Source organism: Thermobia domestica, chromosome 15, assembly GCF_964235325.1.
Source record: "Thermobia domestica chromosome 15, izTheDome1.hap1.1, whole genome shotgun sequence".
Taxonomy (NCBI): domain Eukaryota; kingdom Metazoa; phylum Arthropoda; class Insecta; order Zygentoma; family Lepismatidae; genus Thermobia; species Thermobia domestica.
Window position 1 is genome coordinate 38,229,095 of NC_137468.1, and position 10,355 is coordinate 38,239,449.

The window sequence follows — 10,355 nt, forward strand, 5'->3', positions numbered from 1 at the left end:
TGACCCGACCCGATAACCCGACCCGATAACCCGACCCGATAACCCGACCCGAGCTGACCCGATTAACCCGACCCGACAACCCGACCCGATAACCCGACCCGAGCTGACCCGATTGACCCGACCCGACAACCCGACCCGAATAACCCGACCCGACAACCCGACCCGAGCTGACCCGACTGACCCGACCCGAGTGACCCGACCCGATAACCCGACCCGAGTGACCCGACCCGATAACCCGACCCGAGCTGACCCGACTGACCCGACCCGACAACCCGACCCGAGCTGACCTGACCCGACCCGACCCGTAACCCGACCCGTTTGAGAGCACTACTCTGAGGGAAGAACATAGACTGAAAGTATTTGCGAACAAGATCCTGGGACGAATATTCGGACCCAAGAGGAACGGGAATGGGGAATGGCGGAAACTTCATAATGAGGAACTACATAATTTATACGGTTTACCCAATATTGTTAGGGTCGTTAAGTCTAGGAGGCTTAGATGGGCAGGTCATGTACTCTAGAATGGAAGAAAGTAGAAACGCTTTCAAAGTCTTGACTGGAAGACCATTCAGAAAACGACCATTAGGAAGACCTATGCGCAGATGGGAGGACAATATTAAGATGGATCTCGCAGAGATTGGAATACAAAGTAGAAACTGGATGCAGTTAGCTAAGGATAGAAGTCAGTGGAGAGCTTTTGTGAACGCGACATTGAACCTCCGGGTTCCATAGGCCATATATTCATAGTAATGTGAAGTACAAAATTATACATTTTTTTCCTATGTCTTGCAATTTGGTTGCTATATAAATAATAAATTTGTTTCGATTTGCTCGCGGCACACCAGTCGGGAAACGCTGATATAGTGGTATATGCTCAAAACAATATAAATTTGCTTTCGAAGAGGTCAAGAGTTGATTGGTTGTTGGAAGTCCCTTTCAGCAACGATACTATATGCCACATGGACCTTCAGCTTAACATAGAAGACAAATCATATGAGATTTCGCTGGGAATCGAACCCGGGTCTCCGCACCAAGTTAACAAGAGTAAGGTGATATGTAAAACATTCTGATCAAGAAAAGTGCTTCACACTCGAAAAAGATATGGAAAACACTAGGCTGGGTATATACTTTTTTTTTAAAAAAAAAAATTGTCACACGTGTTTGTTTGACAGAGAAGGGGGTAATGAAATTTACGAAGTCCACGAATTAAATACTTCCCCGCAGAACATATTGTTTTCGATTTCTGGGGGGTTACGGTGGCTTAATGATAGAGTGCTTACCTCTGGGGCGTGGGGACTCTGATTCGATCCCCGGCTAAGTAAGTTTGTGGCGGACGACATTGTGTCTGTGTGACTCCCATTTCCTCCCACAGTCTCATTCCACCAATTCTTTATCGTCATTCACTTGTCTTAATCATCTGTCTCCCTTAGCCTAACGGATATAGACCTAATGACAGGATGTTAAACTGAAATATTTCATTTCATTTTCCGATTTCTAATTAAGGATACTTCAGAAAGTATGGAACGTTTTAAGGACTGAAACTATGTAAATCACTGTTCCAGTATCAACTCCAGAGTTTCAAGATAGAGAGGTGTTTTTTAATGTACTCTCCTCAGTACGACCTTGATTCATATTTTCTGTACTGAAATTTTAGATATAGTATAAACCAATTATGTTATAAATAGAGGGTCTACCCATATGTATCTTCATCCTATTAAATCGATGAAGCCAAAAAACAACCGAGCATCGGCACGTCTGATTGGCTACTCTAGTTGATTGGATACTTTCGTTTCTGCCATGATTGTTGGCTCAAAACATGGCGATCCTATTGGGCGGAGTGGGCAGAGTAGGGGTGGCAAAACTGTGACGTATGGCTTCAAGATTTTGTTGTAAGGGCAGATCCTCTATTTTATAAGATCTTTAGTATAAACCAAAGGCGCCGATTTCTCTGTAACTTTAGAGGGGGGAGGGACATTCATAAAAAATATATATAACAATACATATAACAATGAAAAATACGTATTCATAAAAATAAACGGGGTTCACATGACCTTTGATCGGCGCCCTTGGTGTAAACTTACAATGAAAGTTCAGTAGTTCTACAAACAGATAATACGTAATATTCTTGCCATATGTAGTCTTAAATTGTGTATGCATCATCGACTTGTTCATACGACTGTTCAAAAATTTGATTATTCGAACAACATTGATCTAAGAATAGATTACTCCCTCGTTGACACAATACTTCTCCTTCTGCTGGGGTCAGACCAATTCAACCAAGTTTAATTTATCATGTCGCAACACAAGAGCAGTGTTACAGTCCTTGGCCAAGCTCCACGTGGCATGCTGTGAGTGAAGCAATTCTTTGCCTCAGTGCTGAAACAACAATCAAGGATTGTTTCAATTGTCGACTTGGGGAGAAGGGAGATTAATAATGTTTCCACTCTGAATACAAACTCTATAGCCTGCCTCTGTGAGTCATCTCCTCCTGTGGTATAGCAGTAGGTTGTTTGTTGCGAAAAAGTGAATGCTCGGCCCGCCGTCGGCCGCACAAATTTCGCGTTTCGTAAACGCAATTGGCTGTAACAAAGGTGACTTGAAAGAGAATTTGTTCTTTTTCTTCCTGTGTGCGTTTGACGTAAGTGTTGGTTTAGAAAAAAATAAAATAAAAAGAAGTGTAAGCCTGTAGTTTCACTAAATGTTTTAGTGGTAAACAAGGAAAACGCCATTTTGGAAACTAGCTTCAGTGGTGTTTGGGGAAAATTTCACGCAAAAACAGCATTGAGCTGAGGCATTTCCATTTTTAGTAATAAATCAAAGACAGACCGAATGAATGAAGCAATTCACAGTAAATTTTTGCTACGATTTTACTTTAAAACAAAAACTATAAAAATTGGCAATATTAAAGTTTGAAGAAAATATCGTCCTAGAGCAGGGGTGGACAAACTCTCTACCGTCCTCTACCAATCAACCAGGAAGTCATGAGAGAGAGATCTCTAGCTAGGGCATGGGCAAGGAGATTCATTCTGCGTCTACCTTCAGCTTCCCCTGAAACTTTCAGATCTTTGTTGGTATGCAAATATATGTAAATGTAAGAAGCATTCAAGTTAGTCCTAGGGTCTCAGCCTTCGTGTTCTGGCTACGAGCCCGCAGCGAGGTAGATATGTCATACTTCTGTATTGACACATTGCTACTGTTTTTCGATTTCCTCTAGCGGGCTAGTGAACACATAAGTAGACCACCAATGATTTCTCAAATGACGATTAAAAGAGAGAAAGAGCGAGAGTTCACCACCCTTGCGCAGGAACACAGAAGTAGGGGATAATCAGTGGGGATGGGCACGAGCGAGTTTTCTTTGAAACTCGACTCTACTCGAAACAGACATCATTGAGCTCGGCTCGAGAACTCGAAACGTTTCCTCCAATTCGGCTCGAAACTCTACTCGAATTTGGATCGAGTTTCGAGTCGAGTCGAGCTAAAACGTGTCAAATCGAGCTGAATCCTGTGTGTACTCTCTTCAAGTTTCCTACAATAACCACTGCTACTACAAATTATTATTATTATTATTATTATTATTATTATTATTATTATTATTATTATTATTATTATTATTATTATTATTATTATTATTATTATTTTTTTTTTTTTTTTTATAACAATACCGTGTATAACCATGAAACATACACGGTTTATCTGAATACTAAAAACTAGTTAACTGCCGATCTCGGTCGTCGAGAAGTCTTCACGAGGCAAGGATATCGGTCACGAGGTTCTGGATTTGAGTTCCGGAGGAGCAAGTATTTGGGCTCGAGCCAAAAACTGTTAAAAGTTATAGGGCGCCGGCCAAACATGTTCAAAACTGCTTGGCCTGAGTTTAGGGTTGTCAACGCTCGAGCGGCTCGGCTCACATCTCATTCACTATCGATCTGAACTGAGAAGTGAGCAGAGCCAACAGCTCACTCCAATCGAGCCGGTTCGAGCCATCGGCTCAGTTAAGCCGAGTCAAACCGAGCCGATTGCTCATCTGAACTTAGTCGGTGCCTCAACCCAACCAAGTCGGTTTGAGTCGATAGGTCGTTTCAACCAAGCCGTCTCACGCCAATTGAAAAGAGCCGAGCCTCTTGACATCACTACCCGAGTTGGGCTTCTTCTTGGACTCAAAAATTCGACGGAGCAAGTCTCACCCTTGAAGGCAAGGAATACAATATATATTTATATTGGTGCTCACGACATTTGAGGCAATCTCGTTATAAAAATCTATTGTCTTATTGTCGAGACGACGAGATACGAGTAGTGTTCGCTGTCGTGAGCAACAGTAAAAGTATTCCACGTTACCGCTTATATTTCTCATGACTTTTGCTCTCCGAATCTATTCGGGCCATGATTTCAAAACAAATTAAAACGAGCTGAACGAATGAGTCATTTATCAAACTCTGCTCGACTCGAAACTCGACCTCAAAAACAGTGACTCGGCTCGGAACTCGACTTTAGAAATTTACTTTTGACTCGTCTTGAAACTCGAATTCGAGTCGAGTCGAGTTTTAGCTTGACTCGTGTCCATCTCTAATAATCAGATCTGGATCTCACTGCATTCCGGTTGCAGTATTGTGAATGATATAACAGTGAAAATTTGCATTTGATAAGACAAAAGTATTAATACATATTACGTACTGTATACATATCTGAACACTGTTTCTTCGAGACATAGCTTAGGAGGTAAGGAGTAAAGATAAATTGCCAGAAAATTCATTGCACAAAGGAAAATACTGTAGTATCCCAGTATAGTACCTTCACATTTTGATCTTATGCTTCCATAACGAGAACGAGGATTTCTCTGGATTCTTTCAGAACGACGTACACGATTGTACTGGAATATAGTTACATTACATACATGGTTAGACAAGCAGCTGGATTTTTTATATATATCTGTGTCGGTTTTTACCTAAGAGCTCTGGTACCAGAATTGCATGCACCAAGGTACAGTACATAAAATTCTGTAGAACCGGAATTGGCAATCCAAAGTACACTTGTGACCAGTGAGACTCTGACACTTTCTAAGTAGCACATACACGAAAGGTGCCACAATTATTTTATTTTCAAAAAGCAGCTAATTTACGTTGTGCCATCAAAAGGTTCCGGGACTAAGTTTACAGAATCTCGTAAATACATTTGTTATTGGGTTTATGCATTTGTACAAAATTTCAGAGCTTTAGTTTGGTAGGAAGTGCGTGAAATTTAAGTTACAAGATTTGATTCTAACAAACAGGGAAGTAAATTAATAAAAGCATTGCAATAAAAACGTGTCTGTTTTCTTTTTTAACCATGGCAAACGAAAGAGACTTTCTTTTTCTCCTATTATTGGCATTAGGAGGGTACTGTGGTGATACAAGTAAGAAAACTTCAGTTCGAAAGTTCTCTATCACATCACTAGTTAACAAATTTAAACTTTTTGTTTGTTACATGAGAAAAATCACCTGATCTTAAAGGAACTTTTTGCGCTGAATTCGAATATACACTCGGTTTCTCTCCATCACGTACAGTTTTCCCGTAACAGAGGGAATTTCGGTAAATTCCCTCAAAATTTTCCCTTTTTCAGATATTTTATTCCCCTAGCTCCTGTCCCCTTACATATAGTAACATAGAAATTATACATAAGTATACCTTGATTTATATTTAATAAACCCTAAAAGTTTCGTAAAAATCGCTTTGTTCTTTCTAGAGAAATAAATATATTTGTATGTATACTGTGTGCACTGTCTATTGCACCTGATAGTAATGCTTTCAGATCTCCTGAGTTGGGGTAAAAACGATTTGCTTTATTACTACAAACACAGACATAAAAATGAATATTTACAATAGTCAACAACACACTTGTATTGCTCTCTGTAAATTAGAAACGTGTATAAAAATAGAATGTACTTCCAACGTATATTTTTTTTTTAAACGTACAGTATATGTATATCTCCTGTATACAATTCTCCAAGTTTTTTCGTTTTGTTCATGAAATGGTTATCAATATTTGTTATCAAATGTAACAGAATGCAAAAGAAAGAAAGAATGGAATACAGACTCATTGTTGACAACAATGAACTAATGCAGTCTGAATTTTCCACTACGGTATCGTTTCCCCCCTCCCCCCGCGCATTTCTTTCTTTCTTGTGTTCTTGACACCTGGTGAGGGAGTTTTGTACATTTTTATATTGACGTGTGGTTTAACACTACTTCACTTTCAAAGTTGTCTTTGCTGCTAAGAGTGCTTTCATGTTTGATCTTAACGGCATTATACCCAACTAAGACCAGAAGTTTAGTTTGTGATCAGTACAATGGCGTCAAGAGGACGGCGTTCGTGTGTTAACTCATCAAATAGTTTTTGTTATGTGTGTGGCCAGTTTGTAGTTAAAGGACAGTGTAGATCCATTACGCCATCGGTGAAACTAGCATATTATATATATTTCGGATGTCGTGTGGGAGATCAGGACAAAACTTGGGCACCCAACATAATTTGTGCGTCGTGCTACGTCACTTTACTTGCATGGGCCAAAGGGAAACGGAGGTTCATGAAATTTGCTGTACCAATGGTGTGGAGAGAACCCACCAACCATCTGGATGATTGTTATTTTTGTCTCACAGTAGTTAAGGGACATTCTAAAAAAAGCAAATACACAATAAGTTATCCCAACGTTAAATCCGCAATTAGACCTATTCCGCACGGGGATGAACTTCCACTTCCCGAGCCCCCTACCAACTGGGAAGAGATATGGCCAAAAGACTCTGATGATGATCATGACCTTGATGAACCATCGACATCAACATGTACATCCAAGGATCCAACGTTCATCCCTGACTGTGTTCGCGAGCCACATTTCCTCCGGCAATGTGAACTTAATGACCTAGTCCGTGATTTGCACCTGACAAAACAAGAGGCGGAACTTCTGGGATCAAGGCTCCAGCAGTGGAACTTATTGGATGCAGAAACGAACATATCAGTGTACAGGAAAAGGCATGTTCAATTTTCAAGCTATTTCTCAATGCAAGATAATGTGTGCGTATGTACGGATATAAATGGGTTGATGGCGGAGCTAGGAATTCCTTACGTTCCAGAAGAATGGAGGTTATTTATCGACTCGTCAAAGGTCAGCCTTAAAGCTGTCCTTTTACATAATGGAAATAAAAAAACCTTCTATACCACTTGCGCACTCAGTGAAGATTAAGGAATCCTATGACACCATGTCAACTTTGCTAAATCTTATAAATTACAAGGACCATTGTTGGCAAATATGTTGTGATCTCAAGGTAGTTGGTATTTTATTAGGACTGCAGTGCGGTTACACGAAGTACCAATGTTTTTTATGTTTATGGGATAGCCGAGCTGATGACAAACATTATGAAGTGAAGGAATGGGAACCTAGAGTGAATTACGTACCTGGAGAATGCAACGTCAAATACGCTCCTTTGGTAGATCCTAATAAGATATTACTACCGCCACTTCATATCAAGTTAGGACTTATGAAAAACTTTGTCAAGGCCATGGACACATCTGGTGAAGGTTTCAAGTATTTGCGACATAAGTTCCCTAACCTGAGTGATGCTAAGATTTCAGCGGGAGTGTTTATTGGTCACCAAATTAGGAAATTAATGCTTGATGATAGCTTTGACAGCAAGTTAAACAGTGCTGAGCTAGCTGCCTGGACAGCATTTAAGTGTGTTGTGCGCAACTTTCTGGGCAATAACAAAGCTGAGAGTTACACAGAAATCGTACAGGACATGATACAGAAATACAAAGAGTTGGGTTGTAGGATGTCTAAAAATCCTCTTTTTGCACTCCCACCTCAGCTTCTTTCCTGCTAACCTAGGTGCTCTCAGCGACGAACAGGGGGAAAGATTCCACCAAGATATAATGGCAATGGAGAAAAGGTACCAGGCACGATGGGATCCTTCAATGATGGGGGACTATTGTTGGGATCTTGTTAGAGAATGCAACATTTCTTACAAAAGAAGGAAGTAGTGTACGTTTTTGTAACCCAATGGAAGTTTCATATATTGTGATAGTTTTGATTGTCTTTTCATGACCTTTTGGTACATTTGTATTATTGTTTATTGTAAATTGTCACACTTGTAAATTATATTGTATTATATTTTATATATGTGTTTGTGGTAATAAAGCAAAACGTTTTACCTCAACTTAAGAGATCTGAAAGCATTACTATAAGGTGCAATAAACAGTACACACAGTATACATACAAACATATTTATTTCTCTAGAAAAAATAAAGCGATTATTACGAAACTTGGAGGGTTTGTTAAATATGAATCAAAGTATACTTAGGTATAATTTCTATGTTAGTATATGCAAGGGGACAAGATCTTGGGGTGTAAAATAAACGAAAAGGGAAATTTTTGAGGGATTTTCCCGAAAATCCCTCTGTTACGGGAAAATCGTACGTGATGGAGAAAAACCGAGTGCATATTCGAATTCAGTGCAAAAAGTTCCTTTAAGAACAGGTATTTCCTTTTATGTAACAAAACCTTTGTTAACTAGTAATACAAAGTACTGCAAAGAAACAGTACGTCATACACTGCAGGTCGGAAACTATTGTACTAGACCAGTGGTTCTCAACCTAATACCTATCACGATGCCCATTGTATCACATCCTCTTGCCAGCGACCCCTTATAATTTCTGATTTGTAATAAGTTTTGTGGGATTTTTAATACATCTATTGCGAAGACTTCACGATATCCATTTCTATAATAGCAGAATCCATTTCTTGTATATAGTGGATACAGTAAGTTCCCTAAAAGCGAATGAATTTAAACCAAATTCGGTCAGTTCATTCATCTTCCGATTATCTTCGCGACCCCCATGAAACTCTCTCATGACCCCCCTAGGTGTCGCGATCCCCAGGTTGAGAAACCCTGTACTAGACTAATATATGGGGCCATGAAATTTGGAATATTTACAAAGGTGGACCCATATAAATAAATAAATGAAGTAAGAATATTACACATTAATTGCATTGCTTATTATTCCCTCAAAAAAACCGCCTTTTTGCAACTACAAGAAATGCCCATTTTTTAGCACAGACTGAATAATCCCATATGCAACCCAATTGAGTAGTCCGGGTTGTCTAGCTCGTAGCGATTCTGATGAGTTATATTCTACACTTTTTAGACATCCGGAACGCGCGACTACTCAATTTCCCACTAAAGTCGAAAAACAAAAAACAAAGTACGACTTCGTACATGGTTATATCTGGTAAAGATTTTTCTGTGTACAAAATTTGGTGGTTGTAGGTAACTATGTTGTATGTGAAAATTTTATGAGAGAAACACTTTTTTCTTCATATTATTAAGAGATAAGGATATGCAGAGATAATATTCAGACCGTGTGCTGAATTTTAATTTTTTAACAGTCTGTAACTAACAACCTTGTACTTTTCATTAATTTGTTGAAATTTAACGTCACTTTTTCAATACTGAGGCTATGAAATGAAATCTTTATAAGTTTTACATCCCACTGATATGGCGGCTAGTTTAAATGAGGCAGTGATGATGAGAAATGAGTGCAATGGTGGAATGAAGAAAGTGGAAAGAAACAAGAGAACACCGATAAAAATCGACTCACACGGCGTTTGTACACCACGAAGTTCATTTGGCGCAAGCTAGGATCGAACCAAGGATCCCATGTATCAGAGGTGAACGCTCTACCACTGAGCCACCGTGACTCACTGAGGCTATATAAAAGGAATCCCATTGCTCATATTAAATGGAATCTTGAATTGTACGTCCCATGACTATGAGCTTTTATAGTGCTGCCAAAATGACTTGAGCAGTGGCAAAAATGCGAACTAAAGCTCACACTCAAGCGTTGAGCCAATGAGAGTTCAGCTGTTGCTAAGCGAGAGAGCCTTAACGAAAAGGAGTGGAATTTCTTCAGCCGATAGCAGCACTTGGAATGGAAGACTAGGTATTAAGTCAATGTTGTATATCTATAGCTAGAGGAGGCGGATGGTTATTGACAGCGATCGATTTATCAAAGAATTGGTGGGATAAAAATGTGGGAGAAAACGGGAGAATTTGGAGGAAACCCGGGGACATGATGCTATCCACCACGAATTTTCATGGGCTGGACATGTTCACTTGTTTCCTTGAGGTTTCATCTGTGAGTCCTTCCTCCAAAAGTTAACGCCCTATCACTTTCCCTTAACTTATTCAATTCTTTCTTAATTACACTGTTGAATTTCTGCCGGACTGGATGGACTGGACAGGGCACAAACACGGAAACATTGAGAACAGTTAGAAAACATACAAGTTCTTCAGAAGAACTAAAACGCCTAATAGATTGTGAATCACGGTGT